This window comes from Monopterus albus, unplaced genomic scaffold (genome assembly GCF_001952655.1).
Source record: "Monopterus albus unplaced genomic scaffold, M_albus_1.0 scaffold263.1, whole genome shotgun sequence".
Classification (NCBI taxonomy): Eukaryota; Metazoa; Chordata; class Actinopteri; order Synbranchiformes; family Synbranchidae; genus Monopterus; species Monopterus albus.
Window position 1 is genome coordinate 97,351 of NW_018128143.1, and position 24,964 is coordinate 122,314.

Genomic DNA, 24,964 nt, shown 5'->3' on the forward strand with positions numbered 1-24,964 from the left:
TCTTTACCCAGAAGACCTGGATTGAGTCCTGCTCCAAAATTTTTTCATACACTGGCTTTAGCTCCATTACAAATCCTCAGCTGCAGCTGAACATGTTAGAATGGAAAGAAGCTTAAAAACCGTCATTGGTGGGGGGGATTTAGCAAGTAATGAAACTTTTAGTCTGGGGACTTGCATGCACTTTTTAATGCTGTAATCATCATATTAACAAAGGTTCAATTTAAAACAGTGCTCTTTTATAAAGGTAACCTTCAGATCAGTAATGATTTAATGAGTCATTAGACGTAATTGTGTGACAAAGGATGTTCCTGTAGGTGGTGGGTGAGGGAGCTGATAATGGAGTACAGGCTTACACTATGGGTTGAAAAATGTGGTCACTTACACTTTAAATCAAGGTGTAGAGCATGAGTCACAACTACAACAGCTGCAGGCTTTAATGTGAAACTCCCCCGCTGGATTCTCTAACCACTTCATGTAATCTTTGTAACTTCTGGGCACAGAGGGAATAAACAGGTCTTTGTTGTAAAAAGGTGGCATGATCATGGTTCCATCTATATCAGTTACAAAATGGTAGAACAGTTTCATATTTCATAGCTGGCAGCCTTTCGCTGAAAACCTGGGGTCAGTTTTTGCTACTAACATGGGAGGGATGTGTGAAGGCCCCTGTAGCTGAAATACAAGCCGCTGCTGCTTGGATATCAAGATGAAATAACAGCATCATATACTGCACATGACTGTTAAGAGCCTGGTACCTGCATTCCCAGAGCACCACCTGAACCCAGGTTTCATTAACTTCAAGTGATGATGAGTCATCTTGCATCTGGAAGGAGACATTACATGTGAATTGCACAGTACTGAAAAAAAGCTGTTGAGTCTCATTGTGCAAAACGTCACAAGTAAAGCAGCAACAGTTTAAAGTGTTTTGATGGACAAGTACATTTTAATTGGACTTTCCTTCCTCTGTGTGGTTAACACTGAACTTATACAAGCTTAAACACTGAAAAACAATCATTTTATATAACATTTTAAACACATCCAGTTGACTAAAGTACTTCACATGGGCAGAATAAAATCACAATAAATAACTAAAATAAAATAAATAGGATCAAAGCAAAATTAAAACAGCACAATAACACATTATCAAGTATAATAACATCATTAGTGTCATCAAATATCAGACATCTTGTAAATTAACACATGGCATAGTAAAATGCAGACTTATTGACTTGGTAGACATTTAGACTCAGACAAAAGATAAAATGTCAGTTTTAGCCACCAGTCTATCAGAAAGGTACCTCTTTCTCTAAAACAGTGGCTCCCACCCTTTTATGTCTAACATCCCCCCACCTCCCTCACATCACCCCACCTCCCTATCATAAATACATAACTCTTCATGGATTCTCAGCTGTAGCTCAGTGTACAGATGACAGCTGGTGGGACATTTTAACAAATATCTGACTAGTTTCATAATGTAATACAAGACAGTGTGATACAGTATCAGGGACCAAACAGTAAGGCATTTAAATTTCACAGAGATTGGATTTTTACTTACCTAAAAACGAGGAAAATTACAGACATCAAACAAACTGGGCCCTAAAAGAATTCAACAAAAGATAAGCAAAATCAAAATACAACAAACTGAACTGCACACTACTACAAACAAAAACCAACTGACAGAAATGGGGAACCATATATACTGGCTGGCCAAACCAGCAACACACACAGGGAGTGAACAAAGACACTAACTGAATAATGTACCAATAAACACTGAACAGATAGTCCGCTAATAACTAAACATTTTGTTTTAGATGTAAAATGAAAAAAAAAACTTGGCAAATAAAGTTTTAGTATAAACTACAAACAAATAAACACTGTTTCTCCCAAACTCCCCCCTTTCCTGTATTGGCACTTGGTACAGTCCAGGCCTAGTGGGAAGTATTTAAACCTGCTGCTGCCTCAACCCAGTCTTTTTTCTTTTTCTTTGTCAGGACCACCCCCATCCATGGACCAGGAACAAGGTAACTCAAAAAGACAATTTGTACACATTAGCAATGTATTGACAAAATGAAATTAACTAAATGTGAATGTTTCATTGATTGTGAATGTTTCATTGATTGTGTATGTTTCATTGGTTGTGTATGTTTGTGTATGTTTCATTGGGGTTGTGTATGTTTCATTGGTTGTGTATGTTTCATTGGTTGTGTATGTTTCATTGGTTGTGTATGTCTAAAGCTGTTTTCAAACAAAATGCCTAAAATCTACCTACAACTTAAATCTACACACAAAGAAAACAAGAGAACATTAGCTAGCTAGTTCCACCTGGTGATGGCCGACACAGTATTCACACAAATGGTTCATTACTCAAGGCCTCAATGACACAGTGCTCCAGTAGGACATCTAGTGGTCAAGAAAATGAAATGCAGTTAAGACATGTCTGGTTCATGGATTGTTTGGGATTTGATTCGCTATGCACATTCCTGTTTGACTACATTACATGGTTGTATGGTTTCAAGCTGACAAAATAAAATATAAAATAAACTTGGACTCATGTTGAAGACCATGTGGCAGGTCTGAGTGTAACCCTATATGCTCCTCACTTATATTTTGTGTTATGAAACTGTTAAATGGTGCTGCTACATTCATGAAATGTGTTCTATAGATTCAGTCATTTGCACACGGGATTAGTGCAAATACAGATTATAGTATGGACCTTGGCAAGGTGTGTTTTGGGGTTCATTGGTAAAGAGGTTCATGGGTAAAGAGGATGTGCTTGTATAACTGTTTGAGTTTTTATTGAGAAATAACAGTAAATCCACAGTGTTTAGGCACAAGCAGTTTCTCCTTTTACAGACTATTTCCTCAGCATTGGAAAAAACCCGTTCACGTGGCACAAATGAGGCTGGGGTATATAGGAAATGCTTAGCTAATTTATAGAGGTTGGGTAAACAGTTTTATGGGTGGCCCAGTATGTGAGGGGGTCATCAGTTCTTTCCAGGGGAGGATCAGCCAGGTATCAGTTCACTTCCACAATTGCATTAGCTGGGGCCCTTTGCATGTGCCTGGCTCTGTGTGCATCTTGATCCAAACGTCTCCACAGGTCAGCACCTGAAAAATATTGAAGATCATCATCACCAGAAATGTCACTAGTCATGCCTTATTCAGAATCTAATAAAAATGAAATACCTGTGGAGGCTGGTGCTGGAGGATGAGGCTGAGATATGTATATCTAGCTAGATAATTTATCTATTCTTTTTGTGTGTGTACATATTCATGTATTATATCTAAGTACTGTATGTCTTATCTATATATAATTGCCTTGCGGCAATTCTAGCTAGCCATAACATTCATTTCCACTTTTACGCTGATGATGTGTCCAGCTTGACATGCCACTGGCTCCAATGCTCTTACCCCGTTGCACAATTGCATTCGGGATATTAGGCAATGGCTTGCGTTAAATTTTCTGCATCTGAACGAGGGTAAGACTGAATACATTCTTTTTAGTTTTGACCCGCCGCCAGATGTAGTCAACCTCTGCACCTCAGTCTTCCCTCTATCTGACAAGGTGAAAAACCTCTGGTTTTACTTTTGAGAAACAGATTAGGGCAGTGGTTAAATCTTGTTTTTTCAGCTAAGACTCTTAACGAAGGTTAAACCTTTTTTGTCACATGGAGATCTGGAGAAGGCTATTTACGTGTTTATTACTTCAGTTAGATTATTGCAATGCCTTGTATGTTGGAGTACCCTAGACTTTGCTTCAAAAATTACAATTGGTCCAGAATGCAGCAGCTCGGCTGCTGTCCAATGCTCCCAGGTTTGACCATATCTCCTCGATTCTTCGTGCTCTTCATTGGCTTCCGATCCAATTTAGAATTAAATTTAAGATCCTATTGTTTGTTTTTAATGTCTCGCCCCATCCTACCGATCTGACCTGCTGTCGGTCTATGTGCCAGGTAGAGCTCTTCGCGCTGCTGATAATTTGTCGCTGGCGGTGCCACGATCCCGCTATGAAAAATGGGGCGACCCATGTTTTTCTATGTACGGCCCCAAACTGTGGAATGTTCTTCCGGTAGAATTAAGGGCAGAAAGTGAGCTAGTGACCTTTAAGTCGGCCTTAAAAACTTACTTTTTTAAGCAGGCTTTTGAGACCTAACCTGTTTTACGGTTTAAATTTTAGTCATGGTTAGCATTTGTGTTCACACCTACCTGTTTTTTGCTAATGTTATTGTTTTTGTGTGTTTTTACTGTACAGGACTCTGGTGCTCCTGGGGCCCATTTCAAGAAGGCGGTTTTGTCGAAACTCAGTTTGTTAACCCCAAAATGAGGGAAACTCGGAGTTTTCGGTTCCAGAAATGGAGGTAACTTAAACCCGTGAAAGCGGGGTAAGTTAAACCCGTTTCACAAAGAGAGGTAATCTAAACTCAGTCAGTTACTATGGCAACTTACTCTGTGAACCTAACCTGGTTGGGAGCAGGTTTTGTTCGGAAAACTGTTTCCTCCGGGTCTCCGCCCCTTTTTAAAGTGAAAGGTGTTTAATACCTCATTTAATCTTTCAGTACATTCATAGATTGCACACGTTTCTGTCACGCAGAGACCAAAATGGCGTGTCCATTCATAGAGGATCCTGTAGATGAGGACGCTGTATTAATTCGCAGGGAATTGCATTTACGTCGGGAGAGGATATTGAGGCCACGAGTTGATTTTTTGTCATATCCCCATGTATTTTTATTTGAGCGGTACCGTTTGTCTAGAGAGTCCATAACATATATCAATAATCTTATCCACCCATACATCAGACACATCACCCATCGTGGCCGTGCTCTTACATCCGAGCAGATGCTTTGTGTTGCATTACGATTTGTTGCAAACGGCAGTTTTCTTTATAACATCGGGGATGCAGAGCACATTAGTAAGGCCACAGTATGTAGAATAGTTCGGAAAGTGTGCCGCGCCCTCAAGCGCTTTCTGTGAATTTTTGTTGTGTTTCCTGGGCACAAACCCCTCAGAGCCATTAAAGAGGAGTTTCACAGGATTGCAGGTTAGTGGTATTGAATTCGTTTCAGTAAGGCTAATCTGAAAAATGATGATCAGTTAATAACATCTTGCTGTGACCTCTGGAAATAAACTAATAATTAGAATCCCCTTCAGGATTTCCTAATGCGGTTGGATGCATTGATGGCACACATATTCCCATCAATGCACCTACATGAAAATTAAAATTCAATTCTTATATTATTACATCAGTGTTGGGTCAATTTTAAAAAAGTATTTTGATTAATGTAATAATTACTCTCCATAAAACGTATTGGATTATTTATTAATCATTACTTTACAAATCCCATATCAACCACAATAGGAATTTTAAGAAAGGGTAGACATAAAACTGCACTTTTAATTCGTACAAAAATCGGTATTTTATGCAATTACTGAAGTTACTCATTCAATTATTGAAGAATTAAGAACCATTCCTTACTTTACAAGTGACAAATAATAACATTACTAACATTATTTAGTAATTACTTACACCGAACACTGTATGATTAAAATGTAAACGTACGCATTGACTCGGGCAGCTATTTTCCCCCAAGCTAACTCTTTCTCTTTCGCCGCTGCAGCCGTGTTGTTTTTAAACAGACCTATTTTGGCTTGGTCCTGTTGCCATGGTGACTCGTAATTTCTTCACTCCATTGTTCAGGGCTTTTTATAGTCGCGTGGCATGCGCCTAACTCTGAGTCAAACAACTCAGTTGATTAAACCAACTCTTTTCAGCTGTTCTGAAACCGAAAACTCCGAGTTTTCAACTCTGGGTAAGTCAACTCAGAGTTCAGGTTTGAACTCTGAGTTTGTTAAACTGCCTTCTTGAAATAGGCCCCTGGAGCTGGAGAGCACTACAGAAATAGTTTATTTATTATATGTAATATCTTCTCTATATCTAATGTTATTTAGGACTATAACTAATTTATGTTTCTTTATGTAACTCACCATCTATCTATTGATCTATTTCTCTGTCTACACTGATTCTCCACTAAATACACAATCTGCTACAACACGAACTCTCAAAGCAACTAATGGCAAAAACAGCAACAAACCAACCTGCTCTGCAAAGACTGATTCAAATGAACACCACTAAACAGAGATATCCTGTCTCTGAACACACTCGATCCCACAAAGTGATTCACAGGACAAACCAAACCAATCAGCTGATTCGCATGACGTCCGACGCATCCAACTGCTTTGGACGTCACTCAAGTGATTCAAACGTCACTAGTCACATGACCAAAACACTCCTCAGCACAATGATTCAATACAATTACTTCATGAGCTACAGCGCATGTGTCGGTGCCTCGGGTGTCAGATGACCATCACTAGTTGTCAGGTCCACTCGGTGCAACCTGCCTCTCTTCTGCCTTTCTCTCTCCCCTGCTCACTCTTCTTGCAGGATCAGCACCTCAGCTGTGTCGCATTTTGTACTTAGTGACTTGTGGGTTATCGCGCACAGCTGGGGCTCATTACTGTAAATCACCCTCCTACCTTATTTATACCTCTGGCCGACGCCGGAGCATTAACGTGCATACCCCGTAACAGCCCTATAGTCGTATGTATTTGTACGTCATTTTGTTTTCCACGCTGACTGTTCCTGTGCTGTGGAAAACCATTTTGTTCACCTGTCTTCATGGTTAGCCTGTCTGTTCACCTGCCTGTCCTCAACCTCCTCCTCTCCTGGTTCCTGCCGTTACCCTGTCTACTCCCTTGGTCGTCCTGTTCTCCTCAGCCCTGTTTGTCTTCATTGACTCTATTCCTTTTGTATCCCCACCAATAAACCACCATTTTTACTAGCACCTGGGTCAGCAGTCTTCAGTCCAACCTCAGTTCTCCCTCACCCTCCTGGTGTGGGGGGGACTAACCATAACACTAGTTCCACTACTGCTGGTGGTGGTGGTTTAGGCCATGGTGAAGGCCGGGGCTGAGGCCTTTAGAGCTGGAATTAAATGAGGGGCTTTCTAATACATCAGTCTGAAAATCATTGACCACTGTTACCATAGTAGCAATAAGTCTTCATTTTTCTGCACAATGGTGGGATCAGCTGGCCATGACTGGTCAGAATGTGATATGTTTTCATAACAATATGGTATTGAGTGTTTGTTTCTTTTTATATAAAACAGTGCATATGCTTCATTAGTTGAACTGTAACACTGTCTGTTATCTGTCTAGGTTGTTAAACCTATTTAAGATGAGTTTGATTAAAAATTACTGGGTTTACTTTGTCAACAATGTAAGAAATGTAATAACCTGTATCATACTTTAAGCATCAGAGCTCATGTAAATGGTCGCAGTAGAAACAGTGACACATTGAGCTAATTGTAAACTATATAACACAGAACATAACTTTTTTTATCTGATAATCTGTGGTGAATGTGATGGGTCAGGCTATTCATAAATATGGATGTGTGGTTCCTGTTGTGGTTTTTGCTGTTTTCACCATATAGTCCAGACATGTTCGGTTCACTGTACCTCCTTGCCAACAGATTTGGTCGGCCCTGCTGTGAGACGTCTCCATGGATTGGACCACTGGTTCCATGTCTCCTCCAGTAAAGTGTCTTAGGTGATGGGCCACCATGTGTGATCAGTGCACCTTGATGTTGATTCTTATCACTGAGTTAATCCAAAGTTCAATGCAATTCAGTGTTCAATTGGATTGAGGTCTGGTTATTGCAAAGGCCAAAGCATATGACTCGCACCATTTTCATGCTCAAAGCATTCAGAGGCCCCTCGTGCCCCATGGATCGATATCTATAGCATCTGTTATTGTATCTGGACCAAGTTCAAGGAAGGACAGATTCATTTTGTTGGGAAAAAGGTCTCTCTCAGTATGAATAGCCTGTGCACATTAAAGGAAACGCCCACTGGAACTTGTTTAAATTAGATTTATTTTCTAGACTAATGTCAAACAAAGGGCCCTAAGGGGATTTCAGTGCAATTAATTCATACGGAAATAAGAGTACAAACGCTTTGTAATTAAGGTCCTTGTTTTGTTTTAACTTAGGCGTATCTGATTGTCGTTACAGGGTTTAATTTAAAGGAGGAGACTGAAAAGCAGCCATGAAATTAGTAAATTTAACACTACATCAGTTTGACACAACCATCTCACTTTAAAGATGCTGGTAAATATATTCACTTGTAATCTGTAGAATCACAGACAAAAACAAATGGACATACACAGAGCAGGTGTTTGTAGGCATCTATTATTTAAAGAAAATTCCTTTTTTGTGTTGTTTCTATCCTGAGACTGAAAGACCTTGTCAACACTCTGCCTTGAGATCAAACATCAAGCTACATTTCAAAGAAATGAAATTTATTTAGAATGATGGATTTTCCTTGCACTCTGCTCAAAAAATTAATAATTTACTACAAGTGCTTTACACAAGGACGATGAAGAAAAATTTTCATTTGACTCTAGGGCTATTAAGTGGCCAACAAATCTTTAAAGGCTTCCAACATGACATACACCACTAACACAGACACAAGAAATGAATCAGCTAATGTGGACAATAGAATCCTACAGTTTTGGTTAATTATATGGAGGCACAAAGTTTGGATTGTAGAAATTAGTGGTGAATGGTTGTACAAACAGGAGTTTCTCCCAGGTTAGCATGGATTTAATTCCAGTGTTAAATGAGTGCTTGTGCACTGTCTTGCTCCTATAGGTCATATGAGAAGAAAGGGACAATCAGCCCTATGGGGATGTCCAAGCTGGAGGACTTGTTGCATGGTTTAGGTTTAGCCACAAAAACAGTTTGGTCATATTTAGCAGTTGTAAATCGGGTTATAACTAAATGTTGCAGGGCCGTCGTCATCAGTTACAATAATAAACAGAAGTTAAGGTTGAGGAACTGTCCTAAACCTAGTTTCTCTACAGTATACAGTACAGGACAGTTGCCTTCTGTACTTGTGGCATATGGTTGTTAAAAGTTTCAATAACTACAGCACCTTACTCCAGGTCATAACCTCTCGCAACAAATTGCATATGGAGGACAGTGACTTGGCACTAATCTTCCACAACCGAGAAAGACATCATTTTGTGTTAAATTACAAAATGAAGGCTGGGTGCTGCATGTTCAAACACGTGCTTATCAGTTACTGTGGTTTAGCTTGAGGAGGCCAGACTATTTTCCACCCCAGAGGTTATAGGAATAATTCTGATTAACAAACAAATAATTTGCATTTTGACTGAGTATGGCAAGTTGCTGCAACAACCAAGTACAAATGCTTTAAGGTCTTAAGAGTCACAGAAGCCTGTATTTATAAAACAGTTGGATAATAGTAACATCTCCATTACTGTTTAAATTGTATGAACTGGCTTTTTTATTTTAGAATTTAGAATTCCAATATCTTTATTTTGTGCCTGCAGATGATTTGGTATGATTTAATTCTATTCTCTCCCTGAAGTGCTGTCTATAACAGCTGCTGTATATATATTATACTGCCAATATCCTGGCAATTTGATAATCACAGCTCTTAAATATACACTGAATGTTGTCATGTGTGTGTGTCTACACATGTTAATGCGTATAAGGGGCTACACAGTATTCTGTACCCTTAAGAGTCACAGAAGCCTGTATTTATAAAACAGTTGGATAATAGTAACATCTCCATTACTGTTTAAATTGTATGAACTGGCTTTTTTATTTTAGAATTTAGAATTCCAATATCTTTATTTTGTGCCTGCAGATGATTTGGTATGATTTAATTCTATTCTCTCCCTGAAGTGCTGTCTATAACAGCTGCTGTATATATATTATACTGCCAATATCCTGTTAATTTGATAATCACAGCTCTTAAATACACTGAATGCTTTCATGTGTGTGTCTACACATGTTAATGCATGTAAGGGGCTACACAGTATTCTGTACTAGAACATTTCTCCCCCCCCCCGTTTCCTGTACCCTGCATTTTTTTTTTCAGCAAATGGTTCTGAAAAAATGTTCTCCCATTTCAGTTGAGGACTTATAGCAGTCTGATAGTATGAAACCTTCTTTTTGTCCACAGTTGTCCTTGTTTAAAATGTCAGATTCCATTAGTCCCACAGTAGTTATAGTAATGAACAGCTTGCTAACATATGGTCATGTACCTGGTCACCACTGAGACTTTCCTAACCCTTCTGAAAAAGATTAACCTGGATTCTTACAGGCCAATCTCTGAGCTGCCTGAAGGTTGCTTCAAACCAGCTCACAGATGCTCTGTGTGCACAACATACGTGATGAATTCATATTTCACAAACTGCACTCTGTGGAAACGCCACGCCACAGAATCTCAAATGACTTACTAATGCATGGCGGTACAGGGAAATGTTCTGTTCTTGTTGGCCCTCAGCTTCTTTAAATAATGAACCTAAGCTCCCACCTTCAGTTTTGATTTTCAGCTTCAGGGATATTTTAGCATTAATTTGAGCAGTCCCCTCTGACCTGCATTTCAACCATTTATCTACACAGACTTAACTGAAAGAAAATCATTTCCTCTTTTGTCTCTGTAGCCATTCTGTAGTAGATTTACTTCGATGTTTAGGGTCATTGTTCTGCTGCATCACCTAGCTTGTTCTGAGCTTCAGCTTGCTGACAGCCACCCCGACATTATCTTGTAGGATACTTTGATAAACTTGGGAATTCATTTTTCCCTCCACAATGGCAAGCACTTCAGGTCCAGAGGCAGCAAAGCAGCTCCCCCCGCATCAGGATTCTCCCTCCACCGTACTTCACTGTTGGGAGGATGTTTTCATGTACGCAATTCTCTTTTTACACCATATGTAGCTCTGTGTGTTCTTCCCAACCAATTCTGCCTTCATTTCATCTGTCCACAGGACATTTTTCCAGTAGTGTTGTGGAGTGTCAAGGTGGTCTTTGGCAAATTTTAGGCATGCTCTGTGGCTTTTGGAGAGCAGTGGCTGCCTCCATGGTGTTTTACCATGGTTACCGTGCCTGCTCAATATTTTGTGCATGGCTGACTCATGAACAGGGATGTTATAAATTATAAATGTCCCTTTCTTGGTTTTATATTCAACACTTAATCCACAAAGCACAACATTCAAATTTGAGTCCATGTCTGAGAGAAAATTGATGTTGACTCTGCTCTGCCCTATGCAAGTATTGTTGGAAAGCATAAATGTATTTGGACATTCTGCCTTTTTACACGTCGCTAAACTTTAGGACTTAAATCTAAAATTGTGCCTCTTCATCCAGTTTCTAAAAAATAACACTTTAGTCATGCAGTATTTGACTTTTGACTTTGCCCTCTAGGCATTTGGGATGTGACCAAGCCCTTTGTTTTTGTTTGCATACAGATTTAGACTTCTAAGAAAAGCACATTCAAAGTGAAAGACATTTTCACTTCAGATAGGTTTGTTCTGGAGCGATGAATGAATGGAGAAGCACACTAGGCCCGTAAAGAACGAAAATCAAAGAGCCATTGAAAATGTGAATTTGATTGAACTGTGGCATTTGTCTAAGCTTTTTCTTTGTTCCTGCTAATTAGCTGCCTGAGCTCCCCTACATTATCACACTTATTCACATTTCTCAGCAACCTGCGTAGATGATGCAACGTACCATTTAAAATTTTAAATGCTTTTTCCATCTGTAGCCCATTTGCAAAGGAATTCAGATCATCTTTTTAACAGTGATATCCTCAAGACTACACACAAAATATTCACTATGTGCGTATTTATCGCTCCTGCAGACAAAAAACACACACACAAACACAGGTGGGCTCAATGTCTGAGAGGTAAAATGCAACTCCTGGGGCCACTGGCTGGCATCCAATGTTATTTGCAGCAGGCCTGCAGTTTGCTGGCTCATGCCCACTTCAAACTCTTCCACTGGCACTGTGGATTAACCCAAGTCCTACTGCTCTGCCAATGCTTCCATCCAGCCAAGCTGCTCCATGGCAAGCAAGCAAACATACCCTTGATCTTGTTCTGACATGTGGCATTGAAAGTGAAAACTTTATCATTTTACCCCAAAACCTTCTTCTCTCTGGCCATTTTCTAATAACATTTGAATTTACATTAATGGATTATGCAGCACATGGGGGGGGATTCCATTACAGCGGATGTCAATCTGACAATGCTGTTACCACATTTAAGGAAATAATTCCATCATGATTTACTTCAGTGCCAACACAATGGAGGGCGGCCACCTTGACTTTACTCCCACACAAGTCAATTATACTGCTGATGGTGCAGCAGCCTCCCTGTGTATGACACTTGATACTGTTGCCCCTCTGAAAAGCAGGCAGTGAAACAGAGGAGACTAGCCCCGTGGTACAAGCAGTGCAAAAACTGAAAAAGAGGTGATGTTCCACTAAGTCAGAGGAGCTTTTCCTAGCCTGGAAAGGGAGTTCAATAACTTAAAGCCCTGCATAGTGCCAGAACCACATATTATTCATCAGTGATTGAGGAAAATAAGAACAATGATAAATGTATCATTTTGGTCACAATAAGAGTCATTTTGATGGAAACAGATGATTCGCTGTGGCAACCCCTAACGGGAACAGACGAAAGAAGAAAAGTTTAGAACTTCCATCTATCACAGCAGTGAATCAGCACATTAACTTTCTCACCTTCTTGCCTCAGTGACTGCATGGAAGATCCCTCCTCACTTTTTTTTTTTTTGCTGATGAAGAGGAAAGTTTTCAATTTCAGTGGACCGATGAGTTTATGTATCAGTGGCACCACTAGGAAGGGTACTAATGTGTAGTCCTGTAACTCAGTTAAGGTTGGATCAGCAACAAACTCAAGCTGAGGAATTAATTTTCAGCTCAGCCCAGTTTTATTGGATTCTGCAGTGTCATGGGGTGAGGTGTCGTTACTCACAACACCTGAAGGAAGTGGCAGTAGATGTAATGAAACTCTCAGTACCCTGTCTCTCATGCACAGCAGCAACACTAAATAGCATGAAGGGAGCTGGGGATTATGTCTATAAAAGTTTTTCACCTGACAGCCTGTAGATGTTTGGCCCTGAAATAGCGCTTGTTCTCTCTCCCAGCTTAGATTTTTTTTTTTCTCGGCTTAACATTGCATCATTAAAAACATGCCCACGATTGATTTTTATGAGTGGAAAAGTGCATTTAATAGGCACTGCTATCTAGTGTGGCATTTATTTTGCATGGATGCATTTAGCAAATTATCTGAGCTAAATTATTTTTATAAGTCTTCATCTTAAAAGAATATCCATATTTTTATTCAACTTTATAAAGGTGCATAGTCAGCGCTTTGAGATTCAAATCATAAGCCTTGTTCCAAAATCACTCTTTAAAATATAATTGAAGCTATTGATCAATACATGTTTAAGAAAAAAAAATACTTAAACTTCATTTATACTTGATTCAGCAGAGGTTATGGTGTAGATTCATACAACAGAACATTCTGATTTATAGTTCAGAGTCCGATTTTCACCTGTTACCAGTTCCAACACAAAATGTGTTTCAAAATGAAGATGCAGCATATTACATATAAACAGTCATAATTTGTAATGGTTACTATTCTTTGGTCTTCTCGTGTGTATTTCTTTTGTTTGCATTGGAGCAGTAGAGAAAAGAAAAAAAGCCAAATCTGATCCATTCCACACCGAACTGGACAGAATCATTGACACCTTTTCAAAATCATCAAAAATAGTTGTATTTCCATGTGATGCTCCTGTATTTTGTAATAAAACTCACCTGTAGTGATCAACAGGTGCTGGCAACATAGAAACCACACTGGTAACTTGTTAAACTGGAGAAAGGGTGAGTCAACCTTTGTGTGGTGTGGACCACACTGAGCAAGGAGAAATAAATAAGAGCAAAGAATTGTCTGAAGATTTGAGAACCACATTAGTGGAAAATCCTGGACAGTCTCAAGGATCCAAGTCCATCTCCAGAGATCTGGCTCTTTCTGTGTCCACTGTGCACAACATTGTCAAGATGTTTACAGCCCATGGCGCTGGAGCTAATCTCCCTGGATGTGGACGAAAGACAAGAATAGACAGATTGCTCTACAGATAGAAGAATTGTTCAAATGGTGGATAAAGAACCTCGATTGACTTCCAAACAAATTCAGCCTGACCTGCAGTGCCCACAGTGCCAGCTTGCACTATCTGTTGCCATCTGAATGACAAGGAATGCTTTGGTAGGAGACCCAGGGGACCCACTGCTGACACAGACATAAAAAAGACAGACTGGAGTTTGCCAAAACTTACCTGAGGAAGCCACAGTCCTTCTGGGAGAATATGCTGTGGTCAGATGAGACTGAAATAGAGCTTTTTGGTCGAGCACATCATTCTACTGTTATCAGAAAACTAAATGAGGCCTTCAAAGAAAAGAACATGGTCCCTACAGTCAAACACAGTGGAGGTTCACTGAGGGTTTGGGGTTGCTTTGCTGCTTCAGCCTCTAGATGTCTTGACTGTGTGTATGGCATTATGAAACCTGAAGACTACCAATAAATTCTGGGGCACAGTGTAGGTCCCAGTGGAGTCCAGATCTAAATCCCATAGAGCAGCTGTGGAGAGATCTCAGAACAACAGCTGGGAGAAGGAAGCCATCAAATCTGAGACCTGGAGCAGTTGGCAAAGGAAGAGTGCTCCAGAATTCCAGTAGACATGTGGAAGAAACTCACTGATGGTTACAGGAAGTGATTGATTTTAATTAACTTTGTCCAGAGGGTGTGCTACCAAACAAAAGAAATAAACTTGAGAATATCATAGAATTTGTGATGGCAAGAATTGTCTGGGAGAGGTGGTGCATTATCTGACAGAAATGCAGGGGTGCCAGTATTTTTGGCCATGGCTGTAATTTCCGCTTCAGTATGCACTGTAGGGGCTCTATGCACACCAAGTCAAAGTGTATTTTTGTGCACTTGAACACAAGCTGAGTCAAAAAGAACACATTATCATACATTAGAGGCAGGCATTTTTTGAGGACAATCAAGACTCCTTTCATCCTCCAGAGCATGCACAAATATTTTGGGGAACAGGAACTCAGATTAAGATGAGGCCATCACTCTCACCAACTTTTATTTATTTAAAAAAATCAATCTACATCAGCCCATCTTTTCTTCCACCCAGGTATCACAGCATGACTCGGTTATCAAGTGGGTTTTGATGACATTTGTTGGAGAGGTAGAGCATGGCCCATGGAGCCATGCATTAGAATTTAGCAGTGATCCTGATCATCATTTGGATCCAGGAATTTTTTAAAAGATTCTTCATTAACACTGCATTAGGCTCATAAAATATAACCTGTAGTTCTCCTTCCTGCCACCAGGTGGATGCACAAACAGTAAAGCAGGCTGGAGAACTGTCTAACCATGTTCCTTATCATACAGACAGGTCTGCTGCACCAGATACTTACCTCCACCAAGGAGGTTATGTTTTTACTGGTGATTTTTGGATTATTTGTTTGTTGATTTGTTCACAGCATAGAATATGATATGAATAAATATTAATGAAATGTTTTGGAGAGGTGGCCCATGGAGCAATCCACAGCTCCAGAAGCTTATTGGGCTAGATCCTGAAGAAAACCACCATTACTGAAAAATATTTATTTATTTATTTATTTTTTTTTTAATGAATAACCTTCAAATGTATAGTGATGTCATTGTGGTCAGTGTGGTTCCGGATGCTAGGGATAGGTTTTCATGGTACGAGAATCATATTATGAGGGTCAAACTATGATTTGAATATTGTTTTTATGTGTAATGGCATTATGGGGAAACTGAACTGTCTTGGCAGAGGTTTACTTATGGTTACTTTTGTTTCTTTTTGCTTTTATTTGTTTGTTTATTTACTTAAATACCAATACACTTGTGAAACTGTGGATCAAACAGATCATTTCCTTTACATGTCAGAGTATGGAGAGTACTATCAGCCCATTGTCACAGCTCTATTAGTGCTGTGCAAGAGAGGGTGCCAGGCAGATTTACATTTCCTATTTTAGCAATCTTAGCTTGTTTGTTGTTAAGCTTAATGGTGGCCTATTGCCTAAGTTAGGCTTTTTCTTAAATGCCTAATTGGCTGAAAAGGCATAGCAGAGTCTGACTAAATGGATTCTATTATCGGGCCACTGCAGACTGTATTGAAAGGTTTTAATAGTGGTTTAAAGTCACAACATTGATAAACCATGCAGAGGCTCAGGTCACAGTTTTATAACCTGCCTCTCAGCAATGAACGCAGCCAGGTCAGTGAGACGTGTGGACGCTACACCACAGGGTGCTCGTTTGTGTGGTTTGGGAAGCAGGAGGGGCAGGGGCTCATGTGGCCTTGCAGACCACCCAAAAACAAACAAAAACTGAAAAAATGTCCTGCAAAAAGGGCACTTGCCAAGTTGAAGGTCAAGAGGGCAGATACTTGAGCACCGCCTGGGGCCCATCTGTCCATGTGCCTGTTCTTCCCTTTTATACACAGACCCTCACGGTCATGAGCCACTGACCTTTTCACAGAGTTTTGTCAGAGGAAACTCTTTGCTGTCTTGGATGTGCAGAGTTTAAAACATGAACACAACCGCTGAAATACACCGACATGAGATCTACAGTTAAAATCACATTTTTGGAGTTTACACCACAGCCTACGTTTTTTTAATGGTGTATTTGAATATTTCTGAAGTTATGTTTAAAAATTCCTTTGGGTAGATGATTTTACATACATAAATAACAGTGGGCAATCTGGAAACAAAATAATTGCCCATTTAATCTACTGTGAATGTAATGTGATCCTTGAAATCATCGACACATGACCCAGTAATCACCATCTCATCACGCTGGTCATTGCAGCTACATGTCTACTTGTATTCTAATTAAAAAAAGCGTACCTCCTGGTGAGCACCCTAGTCCTGTGACACTGTTGGCCACTGTCAGTAGTTTCAGGTTTCTTCTTTAAAGCTTTAATCAGTACATCTGCCCTCTTTCCCAGTGGAATTGTTTCCTTGTCAATAGGATTTTGTTTTTCTAATTAACAGCAGTTGTTTTTCTTTGTAGTTTTCCATTTAGGTTGAACTTTAAACAGAAATGTCCTTTCTAAGCTGAGCTACAGAGCTTGTAAATGGTAGATGTACAGTGTTGGATACTAATTGGTACTAAAGTTTCAAAGCTTTAGTTTAATTTTGTGTTTCTCTGAGTGGATGTTCTGGCAAAAATAACAATAAACAATACACAATTAAAATGGGTAAACGTCTTAACCACCTGTTCTAATCAACAGTATCAACCTTGTCTTGATGATCACTCAAACCAACCCATCTTCTAAAACCTGTTATCATGTAGGCCTCAAGCTTGCATCATACACACAGATGTCGTTAGACCCCTTTTCCAGCGGCGCGTGCCCCTGTATTGATCTGCTGTGCCCCAGTGAAATCATACATCTTAGTTTTAACCAGCTCCTATGTTTGGCAGTGGATTCATTTTGATTAATAATAAAGATTTGATTTGTATTCTCATCCAGAATGTCAAAGCAAAGTACAAGCTGAGGCGCAGTCATCAGGGTTTGTACACCATGATATTAATATTTCCACAATTTTACCTTTACCTGTAGTTGTTGTAGTAGCTGCAGTGTGGCAGTGGAATAATGGACTAGTCATGGGACGTTCATAGCACATTTTATTCAGGCAGTAAACATTCAGAAAAAAGTGTGATTTCAGTAATGGGGGGGTTTATGTCTAGCAACGGACATCTGAAATATTGAAAGTCTGTTTGTTCCCTGAAAGGGAGAGTGACAGACCTGTTGACAACACCATGCCACAGTGTTGCATGTTTGACACAACTTGGTCTGTCCAGCGTTTCTACAGTGATGTTAGGACAGCCAATATATGTTTAACTGCCATTTATTTTGCCCAGTGTGCATTTCTGTCTGTTCCACCCTTTTGACTCCTTACATTTCCCCTCAAGTCTATCTTGCATTTCCATACAGCCTATAATAGGTCGTTTAACTGCCCACTACAGGTCATCGCCCCCTCTGCAATGAGCTACTAGCTCGCCTCTGACTGTCAGCCATGTTAGATGTGAACATTTTGTGACTTTTCTGAAATCTTCATAAAAACATTTACTTAACATGTAGAAATCAGTACAGTATCATCAGCATTACATTCCCCACAAAGCATATTTGCCTTTGCAAATTATTAATAAGGATGTAACGACACCAAAAACTAACTGTGCACTATTGTCACAATAAAAAGTCCATGATATGATATTTATCATGATATTAAAAATGAAGAAATTAAAAAAAAAAGAATTACAAATATTGTCACAGCCCTAAAATGTAACGGTAAGGTCCAATGGGCATAGGGGCTAATATAAAAAAACATGTTTAGCAGGGTTTCTGGGTGGCTGTTGGCCATCAGATGTTTTGTAGTTATAAGAGCATTTCCATACTCAAGCCAATTAAACCATAGCACATAGTCACAAGGTTGCTTGGCCAGAAATTACAAGAAGACGTTATTCTTCAGCATTTGAACAATGATAAGGAAAATGTGATGACATAAAGGTCTATAAAATAATGAAATACAGATCATTAAATCAGTGCATGAACAGTTTAATGATTGCATTTCACCACTGATGTTGTTCCAGGTTCAGCCAAGAATAATTTACTATGTGTGGCCTTTCCCTGCTTGACCTTTCAGTGATTAATGCAGGGCCAGTGCCTCTGTGTTAACCTCCAGACACCTCTGACACAGGCTCCCCTAAGCTGTTGCCTTGCACACATCCTGACATTACTCACTCAGATTCTGAGGCTACAGGGGCTGAAACATTCTGTGGGCAGTTTGACAGCAGATTAAATTGTGACCACTCAAAGCATCTATCTGCTCTGTGAGGGGATACATGCATATGATGTTCTGTGTGACACAGCTCTGCTCTCTCCTGCCAAGGACGGTTTTGCTATTTTCAGCATCTTTGTTCTTGACAACTGCATCATTTTCTTTTAGCCAGTCTCTTCTGGAGACATTTAATTTAATTTTTACATGACAAAATGGTCAGTGTATAACTTTATTATCTAGTAAAGCATCCACTGTTTGCAAATAAAAATACAACCCCCCCCAAAGAAATAAATGGTGTAAAATGCACATAAAACTTCTTCAAATAATTAATTAAAAGACTGCTGTTGAAAGGTGTACTCCTCTGATATATTATCACTTAAAGCTCCATTAACTAACTTCTCCGTATAATTTTTGACTGTTAAGGGCAAAGTGAGAATCAAAACAAACTCGAGCAGTATTCCCTCCTCTTCTCCCTCCTGCCCTGTTTATGAAACTAGGTTATTTGTGGTCACGACAGCAGGAGACAGTTGTGGCAGTCAGGCAGATCAGCAGTGATAACTGGCTCCAGAACGGTTATGTGTGACACACACAACCGTTTTACATGAAACTAGAGAAATTTCATGTTGAGCTTTGATAGTTGAACAATTCCCCACTTTTCTAGTTGTGTTGATGGCATAAACCTTTACAACTTCTCACTAAAGTGCTACATGGACTGTAGTGTTATGTCTGATATAAACTGGACCAAAACAAGCAAAATTACTTCATTTGCTAATCATCTGTTGGTTTCTGCTAACTGGACAGTCAGTCAGTCAGTTGGAATGACTCCAAATTACAACCAGAATAATTCAGTAGGTGATATTAATATTGGTACTGTAAAGACGGCACTGTATTCAATAGCATGATGCTGAGGCCTGGGGATAAATTTGACACTGAATGAAGTCAGGGCAAGAAATACAAGCAGCCAAACAGAGTGTTGACACTGAATGAAGTCAGGGCAAGAAAAACAAGCAGCCAAACAAAGAGTGCAGCTAAAAGAAACATAATTATTTCTCCTTGCACAGAAAACTAAGTGCAATAGGTTGAAAATGAGCCAGAAAATCAGTCTGTAAACTGTGATGGATGTTTATAACAAGGCAGTTTGGAGTATTCATGAGCTCTTTGTTTTTGTTTCCTTTTACAAATAAGCAAATCATAACTTCACTTTATTGGGTAGACAAATGTGACATGTTCTATACTTGAAATCCCAGTTTCAGTGTCGGTGCTTTTGCAGGTAAACTACACTTAAAGCTGCACTGATTAAGACTTAAGGCACTGGTCATGAAATGGAAATGGACAGGAACTGATGTGTTTTAAGTATAAAGATTTTCCTTGTTTTCACAAAGATGTGCCATGCAGCATTGTTGATTATGATACTTTCATAATTCTAGCACACACCAACATAAGATGGCAGAAAGATGTAAGCATATGCACATTTCCTAACATAGTCTTTATACTAAATCGCCTTAGATTTATCATCATTCATTAGCTTATTTTATTCTGTGTGTTTACAAGGAGGGTTTAATTCAAAGATGCTAAATGATGATGCATTGATGCACTGAACACACCAAGAGTTGTGCACACATATCTGAGCTACAAGAGAGTGAAATGACTGTTCTGGCTGCGGAGGTGCCACAGAGGCCGCCAACTCTCCAGCCTGGTCCTGTAACTCCACCAATGAACTGACGAAGCCTGGGTAAGTGGAAGCAAATGTCTCAAACCCTTAACTGGTTTGAATGATAACATGCACTAACAACATTTGCAATGAAGGAAAAATCATTTCTGTTTTCTTTTGCAGACCTGGGTGATTCAGAAACCATATGGATAGATGATATTACTGCTCCTGCTGTGCTCTCCCCCTCCCCCACAGCCTTTGCAGCAATAAAACTGTAAATTTATGATGTAGTGTTATGATCATAATTTGTTATTCTTACCTTTTCTGCTGAAATAAAATATTGCCATTGGTTTAAAATTTTCTCTTTTTATTTTCTGCCTTTTATAATCTGTTTCCCCCAGTGAGCAATTTATCTTTTTTTTTCAGGCTAATTTTATCAGATTTTTTTTAAGCTGCTCCATAAAAAACATTTATATTCCAGAATGGGTAACACTGTGTTCAGTAGATTAGTTGGTAATTCCCAAGCGGCACTTTCAGCTCCTACTGTAATGCAACATTCAATACAAGTATCTACTGTGCAGGTGTTGCCAAGTTAACAGGATGTAAGAGAATGGAAAAGGTTAAAATTACTGCATTATTTATTTATTTATTTATTGGGCAATCCAAAGACCAGAGACAGATCAATTAAAATGTATTTGAAATAAATTCATAACAGTACACATTTGTATTTAATGTTGTATCCTGAAGCAAAATGTGAACAGTGTAGACACTGGGCACTGCACAGAGTCCTGCACCTGATGGTTAACCAACCAGGAATCTGTAGTCTATATCATACTTTTAGGAAACAGGAGGGAAGGGCAAGGAGCAGAAAGGAGGGGTTATTTTATTGTTAGCCTGACGGCTAGGAGAGGGTTAGAGTTATGGTCAAGGTATTGTTAAATCTGGATGATTAAAACACTTGGTTAAGGTTAATAAAGAGGTAAACATTATATATGATGTGTACACTTTACCTCGCTACATAAAAGCTGGCATTGGAAGTAATGTTTTCATTTATCATATTCAGTCTGTAAAAATCAATGCATATATTATTAGTCTCCATCATGACTAATCAGAAAGAAATTCCTCTAATTTCAACTATAATTTTGGCAACTCTTTAGGTGTCATTGTCATTGTAATTTTGAAGTTAATGGAATATAATGATGAGTCTTACTTCTTGTTATGGCTAAGCTCCAGTCAGAGGTGTCTGACTGGCTGCAGTCGACAGGAGCAAACTAATGACCAAAATGCTCTAACTTGTGTAACAGGTGTCATTGAAAATTTGATCAGCAATTTCTGAGATAGAGCATGTGATTAAAACATGACCAAAACAAAAGAAAGAAAAGTTAAAACTAAATCTATAGTCATTTCCCTGGTTTCAAATAACTGATCAGATAGGCCCAAAGTCATGGTCAAGGAATCATATTATGAGGGTCAAATTATTATGGGAATATTCTTTATAAGCTTTATCAAAAAGGAACGTCTTAAGTCTAATCTTAAAGGTAGAGAGGGTGTCCGCCTCCCGAACTGAGACTGGGAGTTGGTTCCATAGGAGAGGAGCTTGATAGCTAAAGGCTCTACCTCCCATTCTACTTCTGTGGACTCTAGGAACCACAAGTAAACCTGCACTCTGAGAGCGAAGTGCTCTGTTAGGATGATAAGGCTCTACGAGGTCTTTAAGATACGATGGAGCCTTGTCATTAAGGGCTTTGTATGTTAGGAGAAGGATTTTAAATTCTATTCTGAATTTTACAGGGAGCCAGTGGAGAGAAGCTAATATGGGAGAGATATGATCTCTCTTGCTAGTTCCTGTCAGTACTCTGGCTGCAGCATTTTGGATTAACTGGAGGCTTTTTAGGGAATTATTGGGACATCCTGATAGTAAAGAGTTACAGTAGTCCAGCCTGGAAGTAACAAATGCATGGACCAGTTTTTCAGCATCAATTGCTATGATGGGGAAATCCAGAGTCCTCTGCTTCTAAATACCAAAAACATATTGCAACAACACATGGCACTGTGTAAATAAAGTACAGCTTCTGTGTTGGTTTCAGTGTCATCTTGAGCATTGGATTTGACAGTTTGATCGTGGCCTGTTTAACATCTGTAACCAATAGAGTACTTCATTTGAATATCAAGTACACACTTGCTTCCTGCCATATATATGATTGTTGATGGCAACTGTTGGAAAGGACTTTACTTCATTATGTACATCTCCTGGGTCATGGCATATTTGCACTGATTTTTCCAACAGAGGTCAAGCTGTGCTTACATCTGAGGTTTCTTAAAAGCTGCATCACAGTTTTGTGCAAATGAAAAACAATGCACTGACCTTCAAACAGGTGCCCTCACATAAGAACACCATATGTGTGCATGGATTTACTGCTCCATATGTTTGGCTCCTGTCGGAACAATGTGTAATCAAGACTTTTCATTTTTAAAATTCTAGCTATTTTTTATGCATTTTAGTTTTATGTAATGATCAGTACTTATGTTCTTCAATATTTGTGATGACCAAAAACCAGGAGCACTCTATCTTTGTGGGGATCGAATATTAGATAAAGGACATGATATAAGGTTTAAGGTTAGAGTAAGGGTAGGGTTTAGTTAAAGTTAGGGTACATCTCCAGGAAATGTCAATGTAAGTTTTAAGCCGCATCAGTTTAGGCCTGAAATCTGCCTCCCAGGCCCTTACCTCTGTATTCTAGGATTAAGAGAACCACTCACAGCCAACAGTCAAACACTACCTTGTCTAGATAGATGTCTCTAGTCTCACTGTAGCCCCCTGTATGTTGATGAGCACCTGGGTGCTGACAAAAGCCAGATTCCCTTCAGCACTCCAACAGCGACATCGACATTACTGGCGCTGACAGTGCCAAACCCAATCTCTTTGATTTTTTTCCTCCACCTCTGTCGGGCACTTCAATGAGCGCACATTTAAATGTCAGTATGCTGCTGCAATAACAAAAACATGCTTTTGTTCTGTGAGGCTGCATCCACACACTGCACTTCTAATTAAACTCATTACATTAAAATCTGAAAACAACAGTATAGTATATTCTGTGGTAAATTTTTAATTGCATTTAAAACAGATGGTACATAATAAACCCCATCATTCTACACAGTCTATCACAGGGCTGACATGTAGACAAGCAACCACACTCACTCCTAGGGGGAATTTACAGTCACCAGTCAACCTAAGCTGCATGTCTTTGGACTGTGGGAGGAAGCCGGAGAGCCCACTCAGGCACACCTCCGCACAGAAAGGCATCGGGTCGGCCCGGGCTCATACCCAGAACCCTCTTGTTGTGAGGTGACAGCGCTTACCACCACACTGCTGTGCCGCCTGAAATACAACTATTTTATATGATTTTGAAAAGGTGTCAGTAACTCTGTCCAGTCCATCTTTGGAGTTCTGTGTGTAAATAAAGTATCAGATTTGGCTTTTTCCTCTGTTTTATTGTTCTGATGCAAACAAAAGAAATAAACATGAGAATATCAAAGAATTTGTGATTTCAACGATTTTCTGGAAGAAGTGGTGCCTTATCTGACAGAAATGCAGGGGTGCCAATCTTTTTGGCTGGTGCTAACAATCTCTCATGGGACTGCTCCCACTGCCTCCCACAGACCTGTGTCTCACTGTTCACCCTGCTTCATTCTCCTTTAAGTTCAAAGGTAACTTAGAAGTGCTGGTTGTTGGTTTAAGTCAGGCTTCTCTATAATTGGCAGTAAGAATGTACACGGTCAAGTGGTTTGACCTTGGGAAACATTCACTTTGTGCCCAGAAGTGATTTGTCAGAGTGTTGATGGTGAGTGAATGCAGAGTAAATGTGGAGGTGCTTGAGTGGTTGAGGGCATGAACACATATTAAATGATATTAACTACTTTATATTCATCCACAGCTTCTTCAATACCTAACAGATTCATCACTAGTCCCTCCAACGCAGAGAGTTTCACTCACGGTGGGAGCGTGTTACACTCTCCTGTATTTAACAGTAAAAAATGATCTTTTGTTTTATTAAAAGCAGCAGTGAAACTATAACTGTAGCTCAGCAGTAACAGTGTGTGGTTGATGCAGTTTATATTCTACTGTTATTGTGGTTAACTCAGTTTATTTTCCTTGTGGAACTGAGTGACCCAGTTCCTCTTCAAGCCAGTGTTTAATTTTAAAGATCACAAAAAACATCCTACTCAGAAACTATATTTTGGACTTATTATATTATTTTCTGTTAATCTATATTTTTTACACCACAGCCAACAATGCCTCAGTTTGTTAGAAACTTCTCACCCCGCCTGACACTCAGTCCCTCACTCATTGATTCTCTCTCCAGACAGAAAAATAATTCTTTAAAAATAGCTCACAAATACTATACATAATGTGTGTGTTTGTCTGTGTAACTGATTTAAATAAACATCTCAATCAGCTTTATCAGGCTTTGGAAACCCAAGTACTACCTGTTGGTAGTATCAGTTCATTCTTGCCTTAAGTCTTTTGATGGGATATATTGACAGAAA

General features: G+C 39.4%; 1 long non-coding RNA gene across 1 annotated transcript; it reads left to right on the forward strand.

The window, feature by feature from the left end:
* Positions 1–1,984: 1,984 nt before the first annotated feature.
* On the forward strand, positions 1,985–20,690 carry LOC109972635 (uncharacterized). The gene is made up of 4 exons (XR_002276721.1): positions 1,985–2,018; positions 7,524–7,600; positions 20,317–20,497; positions 20,600–20,690. It is a non-coding gene; the product is annotated as an uncharacterized LOC109972635 (long non-coding RNA).
* The last annotated feature ends 4,274 nt before the right edge of the window (positions 20,691–24,964 follow it).